General features: G+C 38.5%; 1 pseudogene; it reads right to left on the bottom strand.

Moving 5' to 3' along the window:
- Window positions 1-7,539: 7,539 nt before the first annotated feature.
- Window positions 7,540-18,175, bottom strand: part of LOC149162649 (boron transporter 1-like) — a 42,031-nt pseudogene continuing 31,395 nt past the window's right edge.

Below are 18,175 nucleotides of genomic sequence, written 5' to 3'. Positions count from 1 at the left end.
AATCCTTACATAGGAAAATCTAGATATGTACTCACATTCATAAATGATTGCACGAGATACACATGGGTTTATTTTCTCAAACTAAAATATGAAGTGATTAAGCATATGAATATTTTGAAAGTAGATGTAGAAAATCATTTTCGAAAGATTATCAAGGTCCTACATAAAGATAATGCGGGGGGAGTATGTCAATATGGATTTTCAACATTTCTCTTATGAAGAAGGAATATAGTTGTAACACACAGTTCCTTATGCTTTGCAACAGAATGGGGTAGTAGACAGAAAGAACAAATCCTTGAAAGAGATGGTTAGTCGCACATTGCAAGAAATGTCCCTTTCTTTCAAATTGCTGGTTGAAGCAATAAATTACACTTTGTACATACAAATAATATCTCCTCATAAATCTATTATAGGAAAAACATATTTTGAAGCATGGAGTGGCATGCAGCATGAGGCTACACATTTCTGCTTTTTCAGATCTCGTGCATGGGCCCACATTCCCGCAGAAAAGAGGAAGGCATTGGAGCCTCAAAGAAAAGTGTGCATATTTGTTGGACATCTACATGGTGTAAAGGGATAAAAATTTCTACATATTTCAACAAAAATTCTCTTCATTAAGAGAAGTGTCTACTTTGGAAAAAAATCCCCTACATGCATCTAAGGAACAACATGTAGAAACTTTTGTGCTTCCTCCTATCACATATCTAAGACATTATGCATCCTATCATTCACATCATATTCTAGATTTGAGTTCATAAGCTAATTCATAAGATCATGAGCATGCATGTGAATATTTAGATTCCTAACCACTTTCAACACAGAAGTGGTACCTCATAAGTGATCTCATAGATGATCCTGCAACGAGATGTCAATTTGAAGAAGCACCTCATGCACTCACAACTAAAAAACTATTTATACCCATGCATTTCTACATGGTTCTAGCATATGAACCTTAAACATATGCATAAGCTATAGAGTATCCTATTTGGGAAGCAATAATGGACAAGGAGTACAACTTCCTTATAAAGAACCAAACTTGGGACTTGGTTTTTATTCCTTTAGATCATAAGCTTGTCAAATTCCAAGTGGGTTTATATTAAAAAGAAATAATTGAATGGAATTGTGAACAAATACATAGCACGATTGGTAGAAAAAGGATTTAAGTGGGTTCATGGCATCCATTATGATGATGAAACCTTTGATGTAGTGGCAAAAATGGACTCTGTTTGGTTAACTCTTGCCATTGTAGTGATAAGAAGGTGGGAGGTTCACCACATGTATGTGAAGAATTCATTTCTCCATGGTGATCACAAAGAGGAAATCTACATGGAGTGGCTAAAAGAGAATTTCAAAGAATTTATCTTTACTCTTCCATCTCAAGAAGTTTATTTATGGCCCAAAGTAGGTACCTAGACAATGGTATGCTAAGATGGATTCCTATCTACTCTATCAACATTTAATTAAATTTAAATATGATTCAAATGTTTATATGCTAAGAGCCTATAATGATTTGTTACTCAGAGATCTCTATGTATATGATCTAATAATGACACGTAATTCATCCTCAATGATTGGTACAATGATAATGTAACACCCTCCTCACAAATCTACCCAAATAACCAACCAACTGGGGTAAACATGTGAGTAGAGGCTACTATGATTATATTCAACCTCCTATGTGACCCTAAGGAAGTGGAATCGACGGAACACATCAACCAACCTATCCACATGAGCAACAAAATTGTTAGGAGACATGTCAGCCACTCAGACATCATGTCCCTAGGCTCCACTGATGTTCTTGATATCTTAAGCCTTAATTACTCTCATACTATAGGGATGAGAGCATCCATAAACTTATAGTCGCACTTGCAGGCTTGCTTGCCAGCGTCTAGAGGCCCAATTTTCTAGTTTTGTGCCAACAACCCCAAGATTTGAGTCACTTTTTCAGGCCTAGAGCCTTGGTCACTGCTCAGAATGGAATGATAACTTAAGATCGGTCAAATAATAGGGAAAAATGATGCAAAGGCAATAAGTTAAACAAGGCCTTATTTAGACCCTTACTAGCCATGACAGGCATTTCATCAAACATATCATCAACATGTAACATACAAGTGTAAACAACATAATTAAGCATAGGGATCTCATTATTATATGAAAATCACTATGAACCATTGTTCCCTCACATCATTTTCTGCATTATCATCTATTAGGCCATAGATACATTATCCATTCATTTAAAAGTTAAAACATGTTGAGATCCATACATAGTTGTTGTCATAAAACATACATATAACCAACATAATAAGAACATAAATACCCATGAGAGTATAGCCATATAGACCACATATGATCCATAAAAATACTCTTAGAAATACAAGGATAAATAACCTTTCATTAATGATGCAATAAGCTAATCAGAGATGGGACTACCACATTCCACCCGACCATAGATTGGCTAAGCCAAGCATCTCTTTAGCCAATCACCCTTTCTATATTCCAAGCATGAATGTGGGCCTCCTAGAACACACCAAAAGCACAAAATAACCATGGATTCCACTGGAGTTCTCCACCTGAACCGAGAGGAATTTGAGTGCCTCCTAGTCTCTTGGGATTTAACATAATCGACAGTCTGATCCAGGGATCACTATGCCCTACACCAAAACACACTCTCCAGGCTTTACCATACATCCCATCCCGAGAATACTAGTCCCAATGGAGATAAATCCACCTCTTGGCTTTATGCTATATCCTTCCATTCACTGGGAAGGATTCCTAGGCCCACTAAGGAACACAATCCTAAATTTACCACAACCCATAGTCCGGTTCAGGGGTTACTAGGCTAGTCACTTTACTGTGATCCACATTTTGGTTTAGGGACCAATAGGCCATGTGTTTTTGATTTCATATATCCACCCCACTCAACTTCAAATCCATCTAACCACCCCACATAAACTGGATATGAGAACCCATCTCATCAAAGCTATTTGGAAATGGCAAGGATAGGTTGAAGAACACTGTCACACCTGGAAAAACCCATGCCATGATAGAAAAGAACCACATGCAATCCCATGCATGCCAAATCTAGCAAGGAATATACACATGCAAGTTGATACCTGCAATGAAGCCTACTATAACTGCTTGATCCTACCTTTCCTGCTTGATATTTTCTTACTCTTGCCTTCTTTTCCTTTCTTGCTCTAATACCAGAGTGCTCCAAGAAAACTCTAAGTGTCCAAGAGTGAGAGAGAGAGAGGGAGAAAGAGAATAATGAGGGAGCTCCAAATATCAACTAACAAAAGGTTACCAACTGATCCTCAGAAGCCTTTTTATGAATGAGGCCTCTATTTTATTCATTTTCCATTACTTTCCTTCATTTTCCTCCTCATATGAAGCCTATGACCGTTCACCTCCGTTTTCTCCTAAGTTCCATTATTTTCATAAATAAATGTGCCAAAAATGCTATTTTGCCTTTCCAAATCCTTAGCCATTTCCTTTGCCAATTTCCTTAGCCATAAACAACTAAATGAACACCTCCTAGGATGTCTTTCCCAACATTTAGCTTCGAATATGTATCCCATCAACCTGGTTATTTTTTTTTTAACATTTATTACATGAAATTTTCATGAGGGTTGTTACAGAACCCTTGCCCTTGGGGGACACCATCATTGGTGTTCAATCACACATATACCTCACAAGTCATTGGAAAGAATACATACTACTCATGGAGCTTTATAATATACATCGATGTAGTATTTATAATGATCATCTTGCTGAGTGCTAACCCACATGACATCATGAGAACATAACCAAATGATAGCATAGTAACATGACAACATAATCATAATGACATGACACCCATACCACTTAGTGGAGTTTTATAACATAGCTCATGGCGGTATTTACATCCATATACATATGTACATATAGAAATATCACCAAAACATATACCAAGGAATCATATCAAAACATATACTAAAACACCATATCAAAGCATATACCAAAACACCATCTCAAGACTGCCTTGCCTCAACTAGAAAACAAGGAAGGATACATAGCCCATATCTGATCTGCCATCTCCCATGTAGCTTCATCAGGCCTAAACTGCTTCCATTTTAGTTTAACTTGCTTGATTACTCGATTTTGGAGCATGAAGACATTTTTCTGCAATATACATTGAGGCTCTGGCTAGAATTCTTCATCTAGCTCCACCTACAATAAAGAAAAGTCAATCACATGATTAACATCGTTAATATACTTCTTAAGAAATGAAACATGGAAAACATCATGGACTTTCACTGTTTGAGGCAGTGCAAGTCGATAGGCTACTGGCCCAATCGTGTCAATGATACTGAAGGGTCCATAAAACCATGGTGTCATCTTGGCACAAAATCTAATCTGCAAGGAGATCTTCTTTGGCTTGAAGCACAAGTACACTTGTTCCCCAACCTGGAAATCCTTGAACAACCTATTCTAATCTGCATAACTCTTCTACCTATCCTATGCTCCCTTTAGATTTTTCTTTATAACCTTCATTTCCTGTTCCATGTTTGCCAACATCTCTGGTCCAATAAACACCATGTTAACTAGATCACTCCAATTGATGGGAGTATTGCAACTTCGCCCATACAATGCCTCAAAAGGGCTCATCCTCAATGACTCCTCATAGCCATTGTTTTATGAAAGCAGTATTCAAAGAAGAAGAGGAGGAAACAAAATTGGTATATTTGATGAACCAGTGTTGACAATGGTAAGCCAAACCTACAAGTATGTCACAATATGCATTCCACCTTTTTCCTTCATCGTGGTTTAATCACCAAAAAAACCTTGGGGCAGCCTGGCAAGGTCAATCACCCTATCCAAACTGGAAAAGTCCACCATTCCCTAAACATCCTCGCCAGCACAATCCTTTCCAGGAAATGACTGGCTGAATTCTCCTTTTACTCCTATCTGGTAAGGCAATCCCTATCAATCCCAGTGGCATGCCTCCACCTCTCAAAATCTGAATTGGTTTACAAACTGGTAGCGACCTCTACGGATATCCAATATACCTAGGGGAATATGCCCCCAGCTTCAGACCGTATTGTCAGCTCCTTATACATTACAACGAAATTCTCAACCTCTTCTACGACCACGGTTACCATCTCAGCCAAACCGGAATCCTAATAATAGGCTAGTCTAGTTGGTAGAGGTTATTGAAATTCTAGAATATGAGATTGAGCAGAAAAAATGTAATGAGATCAGATAGAGGTTAGGTCATGTCATAATCCCTGAGGAAAACAGGGACCAGCCTTCAATTGAAATTGTAACTCCACCTATACATATTCCGTCATCTGTACATGTTCCTGTTATCACCCCAAGAAACTCCCCTAGGTTGTATATCAGAGATGCTCGGGAACATTACAAACTCAACAAAAATGTTGGAAATAGGTGGATGAATGGAAGGAATGATGCACAGGGAAAATTTTAAGAACCCCCCCCAAATTTATAAATATAATAATTGGGCGAATCTCCATGGTATATAGGAAAAATGGAAGACGATTTTATCAATAATATAATATGTATATATAATTTTCTGGTGAATCTCTCACCAGGCATGGCAAATATTTTACTCAATTATAAAATCTTGTAAGAACTTGGCAAGTCTTTCACTAAATAATAAAACTTTGTAAAGTCCTAGTGAATTTTAGCATTGTTAACTCTTAGAGAATTTTTTGAAGAAGTATAAAACCATATATGATAAGAGCCACATGGTGGCAATATCACTATATTTTTTCACATTTCCACGACATGGAACTTGTCTATAAAATTATAAAAAAACCAACCAAGTCCCTTATAATATGTAGGTAAGCTTATAACAGAGTCTGATACCTCTATTATGCTTGTCTTCATTCAAGTGTCATAGCTGCTATACTTAACACTGTGAATCACAACTCTCTCAGAACTCAACTCTATAGTGTACTTAAAACCTTTGGAAATTGAATCTGACAACTCTATAAAAAGGATTAGTGAAATAGAAGCTTTTGTGAATGAGCCCACTAACTATCACTGCTAAACAATCAATCTAGACTATGAAGTCTTCCATCTTGATCACAATCGTGCTCACGATCAAGGGAGTGCGATCACCTGGCCTGACATAATGGCCATCATAGCTTCCCTGCCAATACACAAGTATGTTCCTATTTGAAATTAGAAAAAATACCCAAATTACAATCTATTTACTCCAACCTATGTTGGAAAGTTATAGAAGGATGACTAGTGCAATCAATCCATTCCTTTTAGCCCTGGATTTGTTTTAGTTTAAAACAGAAGTATACAAATATACTTGTCCACTGTCTACTGCTACTGAGCATTAGTTAATTCATAAGAAAGTATGTAAACACACAAAGATAAATTCACACTCATGAATATCCCAACTTTCTATCAAGTGCTATGACTAGTGATGGAAATCACAATTATTTTCAAAAGCCTGGAATCATGCCTAAGCATCCTCTATGAATGACACAATGCCTTCCTGGTTAGCTGTCTACATTAAAGTTGCAACAAACAATATGACATTAGGCATGGCTTGAAAGTAACAAACCGCTGCAGAACTCAGGCATAGATGGCAAGTGCAGACCGCATTTTCAAGATATCAGTTAGAAAATCCATAGCATATAATAGCACAAATTGAGAAACTCATAATGTCCTGTCTGTTGAATATTGTAGCCAATTTTGTCACAGATTATACTGCAGAGCATAAAACTGCTCATAAATTAACATAACACGTAGGCTTCATATTCCTTGTATATGGCTTCATATTCTTTGTTTTTCTTCAAGTTTGTTGCTTTACAAGACTTAAATTATTCCTTCTGAATTTGTTTTACAAGACTTAAATTATTAAAGATAATAACAAATCTTCCCAACCATTCAAGATAAATCTGATTTAACTTGAATGCACATATTCTTTATTTCCATTATCTAAATGTTTTACTGTCATGAAAAATAGATATTTCCATCTCAACATATCCTTGATCATTTGAAATTTCCCTTGGTTAGTTTTTAAAGGTAATGGCTAAAAATTTACAGAAGTTCTAATATTGTAAGCCTTACCATTTCCTTTTCATTTGTCAAGTTTAATTTCCACATTTTTTATTTCAATGAAACATTAAAGGCTACAAACTTTGTGGTTATGATCCAACTGGTAGAATAAGGATGACTTTCTATGAAGCTCAAACCACTCACAGGACCCTTTAATACCACCATGCTTATTTGGCATGCCCGGGGTCTACAAAACCACAAGACTGACATAATAGATTTCATGCTTCAAGAAAACAGAAATACTTCAAGCTTGACTTCCATTACATTTTTTTACACGCACTATATGGTCTACCCTGTCCTCTGAGATGGACAGAGGTTCTTTGTGAAGACACACCAAATACAACCGAGTGATTTATGGCACAATGATTAAATAATGATAAGCCAACAAAATATGTACTATTAAACATAAGATATGCTCACTCAAGGGAAAGATTACTAGCCGAGGATTTAGACTCCAAACACCTAATTGGAAGTTGGTTTATGTGGCCTCAAACCAAATGCACTTGGACTCATATTTTTTCCTTGACTAACCAGGGGAACGCCCGAATGCTTTTCCCCTCTCTGAGGGCTATGTGTCTGTTTGATCTCACTTATACGGGGGCTATATATTTGTTTAGCTTCTGCAACTTGGGGACTTAATGCAGACTCGGATCCATGAATTGGTGTGCAATCACTCAAGCTAGTTATCCATGGACTATATGTGTGTTTGACCTCACCGCGACTTCATGTAATCATCTCATCCAAAACTTCGCCATCATTTGCACCTGTTCCCATGCTTCCTAGTCCGAACCCCTAAATTCCAGCTTCTTGCAATCAATATATGTTACAGTTCAATTTATTATTGTTCATGTTGCAAGGCTTATGAAATAGAATTGAGTAATATTTTTAAAATTTGTTTGATATGTGTCTTGCACTCACTGTTATATTGCATGGCATTCCAGGGGCTTCTTCATACTCTGCTGCATCCAATTCTTGAAGATGTGCTCCTTTGAAAAACTTGGGAAGGATATACTGCCTCGCTGGGACTAACAAGTTACAACATGATTAGTAGTGGGAAGAGAACACCATCTATAGGCACCCATGTGATACCAAAACATGCCAACAAATAACATGTATGGAAAATGGTGAAAGTGGCAATTGCCTTGAAAGGCACCGTTTCAAGAAATGTAGCATGATACTCCTAAAGTTCTCTGTAACCATCAGTTCAACATTGATAAGCTTTGAAAACTATATTACAAGCATTAAATTCAATCACATTATAGTTTGAATAAAGTTCATACTTGTATCTACGGCTTGGAGCAGTGAAAAGAAACAATAGCCTTTCCCAAAATTGATTTCCTGGCAAACTCTCTATGGCCATGAAGGCAAAGTAACCCCAAAGCACAGAAGTTGGGATCTTTCTAATGATGGGCATTACTGCAAGGCAGCCAACCACCATCAGAGATTGCAACAAATTACTCAATTGTTGTTCTTTCACCTCAACAGGAAGCAGGTCATCCACGTCCTTGTCAACATTAAAAATTGATTCATCAACTGGGGCATCCATTTTCCCAGTACTTGTGGCCAACTGAATTATGGTCCCTTTCAATTCCTTAAGTGCCTGCATAAATGGTTGGGACATGACAAGACAAATAAATAAAGGGAGAGGAAAATTAGATAAAATGAAACACTCAAATTCAAAAATAAGACCATTACCAAGGCATGTGGAGGCTGATAAACCATTGGGGTCTGCATTTTCTCACAGGGATGGCTTCAAGTAGGGATTTCACCAGCACTAACTTATCCCCCTTGATGATAACCATCTATTACACCATATTGGCATCTCCTTTTCAACCTTAGAAACCATCCACACCCATTATATTTTTTTGCAGTCACTGAATTTAAATAAAGACATAGCGCTGCGATTACAATTGAGCTAAGGACAATTCCACTCAAATGTATCTTCTACTCTAGAAACATTAATTATATCTTTTGTTATATTTGAATCAACAATGATTGTCCAACCTATTCATAGTTTCAGTTCCTCTGTTACACTTCTAGTGAACATCAATTTAACTATTTTAGAAATATTGAAGCGTTGTGTGAACAGTATTTGATCGCATTAATGGATTCCAATGAGCGTAGAAATTCATTTGGGCTTACATGGGCAGAGCAGTGGGATTATTCATACAATGACCAGGACACAACACAGAAAAACAAGTCTTTGGTCTTGACCAGATTAGCACATTATAACAACTAACAAGAAGATGAAATGTGCGGCATGTGCTGGGGCCAAAATGGTGAAGGAAGGGAATTCGGCTGGTATCCGTTGGGCCAAACATCAATACCACAAAAGTGCCGAGAACTGAAATGGTAGTCAGTGTCCAAAATTAGCAGAAGAAATGAGTGTGGGAAGGGCATATATGTGAACTATTTTGCTTCTGTTGTATTCTAGAGCAGACTTATATTGTATTAATTTTTGGGCTAATGTTTTGAGTATATTAAATGACTGAACCATGTAGAACCATTGACTTGACTTTACATATATGGTTGTAAGGCCTCCTGGTTTTAGTCATCCATTAAAACAGGGGATATTTGTGCACTAAATGTTCACTCCATGCTTTTTTTTTCTGCTGAAAAAATATTTGAATCAACAATAACCTCACAATCATGTTCAAAAGGCCTCTCATTGTCATGCTTATTTGAACTAAGCACTAATCCAGCATTATAGGCTTCCTATCATTTCCTTGATTTTAGTCTCTACTTCAAAGCAAGATCATTCTAGAGCTACATTTATAAAAAATGATCTACTATTATTTTTTTGAGTAAAGGTTCGCCTTTTCATTATGCCATCAATCATTCACAACTGATTTGACCTTGCATTATTTATTTTCCCGATGGGAAAACAGACCAATAACACAAGTTTATGAAGGCAAAGTAACCCCAAACCACAGAAGTTGGGATCTTTCTAATGATGGGCATTACTGGAAGGCAGCCAACCACCATCAGAGATTGCAACAAATTACTCAATTGTTGTTCTTTCACCTCAACAGGAAGCAGGTCATCCACGTCCTTGTCAACATTAAAAATTGATTCATCAACTGGGCATCCATATTCCCAGTACTTGCGGCCAACTGAATTGTGGTCTCTTTCAATTCCTTAAGTGCCTGCATAAATGGTTGGGACATGACAAGACAAATAAATAAAGGAAGAGGAAAATTAGATAAAATGAAACACCCAAACTCAAAAATAAGACCATTACCAAGGCAGGTGGAGGATGATAAACCATTGGGGTCTGCATTTGCTCACAGGGATGGCTTCAAGTAGGGATTTCAGCAGCACTAACTTATCCCCCTTGATGATAACCATCTATTACACCATATTGACATCTCCTTTTCAACCTTAGAAACCATCCACACCCATTATATTTTTTTGCAGTCACTGAATTTAAATAAAGACATAGCGCTGCGATTACAATTGAGCTAAGGACAATTCCACTCAAATGTATCTTCTACTCTAGAAACATTAATTATATCTTTTGTTATATTTGAATCAACAATGATTGTCCAACCTGTTCATAGTTTCAGTTCCTCTGTTACACTTCTAGTGAACATCAATTTAACTATTTTAGAAATATTGAAGCACTGTGTGAACAGTATTTGATTGCATTAATGGCTTCCAATGAGCGTAGAAATTCATTTGGGCTTACATGGGCAGAGCAGTGGGATTATTCATACAACGACCAGGACACAGCACAGAAAAACAAGTCTGTGGTCTTGACCAGATTAGCAGATTATAACAACTAACAAGAATATGAAATGTGCGGCGTCTGCTGGGGCCAAAATGGTGAAGGAAGGGTCTTCGGCTGGTATCCGTTGGGCCAAACATCAATACCACAAAAATGCCCAGAACTGAAATGGTAGTCAGTATCCAAAATTAGCAGAAGAAATGAGTGTGGGAAGGGCATATATGTGATCTATTTTGCTTTTGTTGTATTCTAAAGCAGACTTATATTGTATTAATTTTTGGGCTAAAGTTTTGAGTATATTAAATGACTGAACCATGTAGAACCATTGACTTGACTTTACATATATGGTTGTAAGGCCTCCTGGTTTTAGTCATCCATTAAAACAGGGGATATTTGTGCACTAAATGTTCACTCCATGCTTTATTTTTCTGCTGAAAAAATATTTGAATCAACAATAACCTCACAATCATGTTCAAAAGGCCTCTCATTGTCATGCTTATGTGAACTAAGCACTAATCCAGCATTGTAGGCTTCCTATCATTTCCTTGATTTTAGTCTCTACTTCAAAGCAAGATCATTCTAAAGCTACATTTATAAAAAATGATCTATTATTATTTTTTTGAGTAAAGGTTCACCTTTTCATTATGCCATCAATTATTCACAACTGATTTGACCTTGCATTATTGATTTTCCCGATGGGAAAACAGACCAATAACACAAGTTTATGAAGGCAAAGTAACCCCAAAGCACAAAAGTTGGGATCTTTCTAATGATGGGCATTACTGCAAGGAAGCCAACCACCATCAGAGATTGCAACAAATTACTCAATTGTTGTTCTTTCACCTCAACAGGAAGCAGGTCATCCACGTCCTTGTCAACATTAAAAATTGATTCATCAAATGGGCATCCATATTCCCAGTACTTGCGGCCAACTGAATTGTGGTCTCTTTCAATTCCTTAAGTGCCTGCATAAATGGTTGGGACATGACAAGACAAATAAATAAAGGGAGAGGAAAATTAGATAAAATGAAACACCCAAACTCAAAAATAAGACCATTACCAAGGCAGGTGGAGGCTGATAAACCATTGGGGTCTGCATTTGCTCATAGGCTTCTTGCATGTTTCTGTATAATTTCCCTAAGGTTGAATTTTTCTGCATACTTTTCTGGATTGTTGTCACTAACTTGCTAAGCACCAACTGTAACAAAAGTACTTGTAAGTTACTCATCTATAAAATGTCTGAATTGTGTCTTTTCCCTAAGAAGCTGCAATTGATAATTCCAATATATTGGTACCTAATGTTTGAGGGTAGCTAAGCCTTTCATGTGCATTGGGGATTCAGGAATAACACCATTTGAAGGAGGTATGCCAACAATACCACATAAAATAGTCTGTCACAATGAAAGGAAAATTTATGAATCCACTAGAGATTTTTTATGGAGGTGAAAACAAAGAATGAAGAGTTAGATCAAGATGTCTTCAGGAGAGCAAAAGCTCTTCCAGAATAGGGTATCCAATGATAGTTGAACCTAAACATGAACCCTGACAAAAATTACAACATAGTTCTAAATAATATATATTTACTGTGGTAATTTGCATACCAAAAACCCTAAGAGAAGTCATAATGGTATGAAGAAGGTTTTCTTAAGTTGAACTCATTCTGTTGGGCAAGTTGGGATGCAACGCTGTGATCAAAATAATAAACCACTGCAATCATTGTTGCCCGAATGAAAGCTCCAGAAATGCATAACAATGGCACATCAAGCATTTCCTGTGTGGAAAAATAAGTACTGTTATTGCATGGAAACGAAAACAAAAAAGGAAAAAAAAATGGATTCTATGTTTCGAGGTGGTGGATGAAAGGCAAGATCAGTGCCTTATCATGTTTGGGCTATGGGAGCATGCATTTTATGTCAAAGGGAGAATGTAAAGAAGGATTATGGGTTATAAGCAGCCAAGGATCATCCCCCTGCCTTGTGTTGTTGCCACCCCCAACCTTCCAAAGTTCAAACCAACTATCTTCCAATCAGCGGAAAGGCCAACACCACCACCTTCCAAATCACTGAAGAGTTATTGTAGGATTTATTTGGAGATCTTATACAATCCTCAGCAGACAGAGGCTATATGTACTTCCAACTCACCACCTTTCTCAATAAGCCCTTCCCTTCTATAATTCTCTAGACATATTTAGCAGCCAGGGCTCTTTCCAAGCAATGGAGATTTTAAATGTCCCATGCTCACAGCTCTTTAGGAACAACAATTTGTTTCCATGAGACACGAGGAATATTCTTTTTTCTGTTTGTCCCCAGCTCATAGGAATCTGAAACTAAGTCTTCTTACCTGTTCCAGGACCTGTTTGGGAATAAAGGAAAAAAACACTCAGTACACAGGGATGGCTTCAAGTAGGGATTTCACCAACACTAACTTACCCCCCTTGATGATAACCATCTATTACACCATATTGACATCTCCTTTTCAACCTTAGAAACCATCCACACCCATTCTATTTTTTTGCAGTCATTGAATTTACATAAAGACATAGTGTTGCGATTACAATTGAGCTAAGGACAATTCCACTCAAATGTATCTTCTACTCTAGAAACATTAATCATATCTTTTGTTATATTTGAATCAACAATAACCTCACAATCATGTTCAAAAGGCCTCTCATTGTCATGCTTATTTGAACTAATGTTATAGACATTTTTGTGCCTTACAGCTATAAGCATGAAATGTCCATAATTCAAGGGATCCAAAGTCCCTAAAGATGTTGTTACAGCTCCTAAAGGAACAAGGTCAACCAATGACAGCTTCTCCCAGAAGTTCTCCACCAAAAACCACTCAGAAATAGTCAATTCAGGATCAATTCAGAGGCTCCACTAGCTGCCTGCGTTGAAATGCAGAGTTTACACTGGCTAGTTGCACTGCAACGCAGGTGGAAGCACGACCAGGGTGCGCTGAGCGGGAAATGACAAATGGCAAGCTCATTCAACGAGGTGGAAAGACCCTGGAAGCTTCCAGAATCTTCTCTAATGACACTTGCCTCAATGAATTCGACTAGTGATGAGTAAGAGGTTCTCAACCTCCAAGTGGAAGCAAGAACTGATAGAGAGAAGCCACAAGTCAAAACATAAGCTGACTCATCCTCTCTGCTTACATCTATATATGGATCTCTCACCCAGAGGTTCAAGAGGCTGGAATTTTGTACTTTGCAGAGAATTGTTGTTGGTTTGAGATTGAGATTAGTACATTGGGTGATTTATGCTTTGTTGGAGGAGAGGAAGGGATTCCTTTGTTGGGAGGTAGATGCTGGATCGAGCCTCACTTGGTTGTATCTCCTCTTGGACTTTATTACTCTATCAATAAACTATTTGAGTTTCTCCTACATGCTGTGTATCAATGATGTTTTGTTATGCTTACATGTTTAGCTTAATCTGATCTTGAGCTTTTTATGAATGTATATATGTATCTTCTTGTAGTTTCTCTCTCTTGTGATCTTGCAAGAATTCGGTGAAGCTGGGCCGGTGAGGGAGCTGGGAGCTGGGAGCTACTGAAGAGAGGAGCAGTTGGATCAACAAACTAGCGAAAGATACAGGTTAGTTAGATCCTTCTTCCTCATTTACATTTCGTAAAGAAGAATACTCAATTAGTTTACTTCGTTTGTTGCTAAGGCACTATCACCTCTTAGAGTGGGATAGGGGCATTCTGAATTGGATAATTTTCCCAACAAAAAATTGGCGACTCCACTGGGGAGAGTATCTTGTTAGTTCATTTGTGTTTCTATTGCTATTCATTTCATAAACTCAAGAGTGCCGAATCGAACTGCATTTTCTATTTACAAATGCAAAGTAGAGATCAGCTACTCTAGTCCACCCACTGGGCCTGTTTTTATGATCTGAACAAACTGATCCACAAGTGCTCTAACAACCCTTTGTGATAGATCTTAGTCCTCCTTTAAATCATCCTTCTAATTGTACCTAATTGATAGCTTTGATCTGGCCAAAAACTGTTGATTTAACTGCAAACCGTAACCCAGAACCCAGAAACAACTCTCGTTTCTGCTTCAGCGCAGACTCTGTGAAGAGGTTCTGCATTTCAACGCAGGTCCCATGAAGGCTACCTGCGTTGAATGTCAAAACCTCTGTGTTGGGAGTGCGCTGATCAGTCTTTGCCTTGTGCAGCTGCGGTTCCATGCTTCCTTTTGCTCAGTTTCATCTCTGTTTTTTGCAGCCTGTTATCAGTCAGTGTACCTATCTGAAACCCCTTTTCTTTGCCTCAATTCCACCTCGGTTGTATACAGAAACTGTATTTGTTACATCATTTGCAGTTTCCCATTACAAAAGTAAACTAGTCATACTGTCGCCCTTAGATCTAGACCTGTCGTAAGTGTCGTGTTGATCTTAGGAGTGAGTTTGTTTGCTGTTCACAGTTGATTGAGCTTTTACTTTTGTTGTTTGGTTTGAATTTATGCATTTCTAGTGTCGAAACAAGTAAATCATAAAGTGTCGTAATCGTCTTTTTGATTTTGAAAAAGGAACTTGTTTATGTTTTCACTTGAAATCGAATTCAACTTTGTACAACAGCTTTCTTTTTAGGCATCAATATTAAGAAAGTGAAAACAAATACATGCATTTGTGCATTTGCATTTTGATAGTTTGCATGCTTTGATTTAGGGAAAAGTGCATTACAGTGTGCTCTATGCTCTTTGAGAAAAGTTTGTGTCTTCCTTTTCCCCTTGTAGCTAGGATTTTCATTGTTGAAAAGATAGAAAAGCTTGCTTATCATCTTTAGACTGCATTTAGGAATTGTATCATACATCTCGTGGTGATCCAAAAGGCAAACTTCTAAGAAAGATCAACCTAAAATAAATTGAATGAACTTAACAACGCTTTGTAACTTAACGCACAACATAGAGGTCTAGGCTAGAGACGTGTTCCGGCGTCGTAAAGCCTGGTGACTGTCGATCTCGCTGATGGTTGGGTGATTCCTACTGAGGGACGATAGCGCCAGTACGGATTGTGCTCCCACGTACCGTCGAGTATATATTGGGAGACCCCTATAGGCATAAAACCTTTATCCTTAGGAAGCCGTGTCGGCCACCCTACTGATCGCAATGCGCTGAACACAGCATTCAGGAAGATTGACCGCCCGTACCTTAAAAAGTATTCTGTGGTTTTGCGAAAAGTTTGGCACACCCTCTACCTAGAACTCCAGAGCAGTTCCTTTTGGCCTTTTTCAGACTCTATAACGGAAAAAGTCCATCCGAGCATTTGTCACTTCGGGCTCGTTAAAACATCGAAGGAGACTAGAGTCATCTTTAGTTTTTTCTCAACTCTTTAAAATTGAAAAAGCAAGTTGTGTCTAAAGCGTCTAAAAATTCATTTAATTCGGAAACACACTTTCCCCTTTTTGTATTTTGGTTGATCGAGTAATCTGCAATCGTGGAAGAAAGTCAATTGAAACCCCGTCGTTCTCAGAGGCTTACGAGTCAACCGTCTTTGTCTCCAGAATCGAAAATAGTACGGACAAAGCGAACTCGTTTAACCGGTTCGAAATCTCCTATCAAAGTTAGAACAAGTGTTCCAACAAAATTCTGAGATTCCGGTTACTCCAAACATTTCTGGAAACCCTGCCTCTACAGAAGAAGTTCAACAGCCACAGAGGGACAGTGATACTGATCCTAGTCTGAGAGCAAACACTTGTGTTACTGAACCAGTTCCATCTGTAACCAGTTCAGAGAGTCTTGTTCCTCAAACATCTATCGTTGTTGATTCAACCACTTCTTCGGCACCAGAAATATTTTACGGACCTGACGGTCTTCCCCTTCCACTCGGTTTGATTGTGATAGAAGAAATTGTAGAAGGTCCGCAAGCAAGTACTCCAACACATTTTGGAGTCAGGGTCACTCTATTTCCTTCGACATCAGAAGTTAGTCTACCACCAGTGGAAGTTCCTGTAGAATCGCTAGGTAATATTTTGGATAGACTCAAAATGTCTGAACAACCGTCAACATCTAGGACTGTGTCGAATGACACAGCGACAGCAGAACTCCCTGCCGTCACTCTGACAATGTTTGCCGGCATACCGTCTGTCCCGACTAGTTCACAACCGCTAGAAGGAGTCCACCCTGGGACTATTTCGACAGTGTGGTCTGTTCCTGTTTGTTCCTCCGAATAATATCCGGCAACTCTTATGTTGAGACTTGCCAAATTGATCCATTTGGAGGTCAATTTGGGCAATCCAGTCCCCAAGGGCAGACAATCCCCTTGAGTTCCGGATTGCCACCGTATGGGGGGCAGTATGCCCTTTCATTACCCCCTCCGCGAGGATATCCATACGAGAGTTCACAACAGTATTCAGGTTATACTGGAGTTACATCAAGTGGTTGGGTACCTATACTACCCCAACAACCAAGGGTTGTGTATTCTATGCAACAATGTGTACCTATGTCGAACATCCCGACTACACCGGCTATTGTGACAGTGTCGCAAGTTCAAACGTTGCTTGTTGTATGTCAACCTCAGATTTCTCAGGTTGTAATGCAACAGCCCCTTGACCCTGTGACTCAACCACAATCGCCGACTGGTGGGGCGACACAGGTCCAAACGGGTACAATTACCCCACACCTTGGTCCAACGGTTAGTATAGCGCAACAGAACATGGCTTCACAACCATGGCTGGTGCAATCACCAAGGTTGTTGACTTTACGTACCTTTTCAGACTCTCTAAAAATGAAAAGGACTGAGTTATCTTTGTTGTTAGACTTGTTAAAAACATTAAATAGCGACAAGCTTGTCTTTAGACGAGAACGAGTTTCACTATCGCTAGGCTCGTTAAAACGTAGCGATGGGTTTGCCCGAAGGGAAAATTATAGAACAAGCATATGTTATCCTCCTCAAGCTTGAAAAAAATAAAGAGGTACTGGTTAGCAATGACTAGGGAAAAATTGGGAAGAAACTCAAAGAACTTTATTGGTAGCAAGTCACTCTTGAACATGACACTTCCACTCCGTGCCTGAGTCGGGTTGGGTTGTTTCATTCACCGGTCACATCGCCATGGTCTCGCCATACCATCCACCTTTGGGGTAAATGCTACCAATCCATCACACAAGTGTCGCCGATATGTTCAAGAGAAGTCATCCAGAGAAGTCAACCGTGTCCCATCCACTACCATACATTATCCTTCATTCTTTCATGACCGCCACCCTGAACCATATATCATCAGATCGTTTTCACCTCCATCAAAATCGTTTACTCCGTTCCGTGTCACTGATGTGGGATACATTAAGGCCCTCCTTTGACGGATTGCTTCTTGTCGACATCAGCTCATTATCCAAGAAGTTGATCTAGGAACAACCCCTTCAGTACTTTG

This window comes from Pinus tabuliformis, chromosome 5_2, assembly GCF_031772625.1.
Source record: "Pinus tabuliformis cultivar Carrire ecotype Pingquan chromosome 5_2, CPIR1, whole genome shotgun sequence".
In the NCBI taxonomy this organism is placed as follows: Eukaryota; Viridiplantae; Streptophyta; class Pinopsida; order Pinales; family Pinaceae; genus Pinus; species Pinus tabuliformis.
The sequence above is the reverse complement of the archived record's forward strand: the minus strand, read 5'-3'. Positions and strand labels throughout refer to the sequence as shown.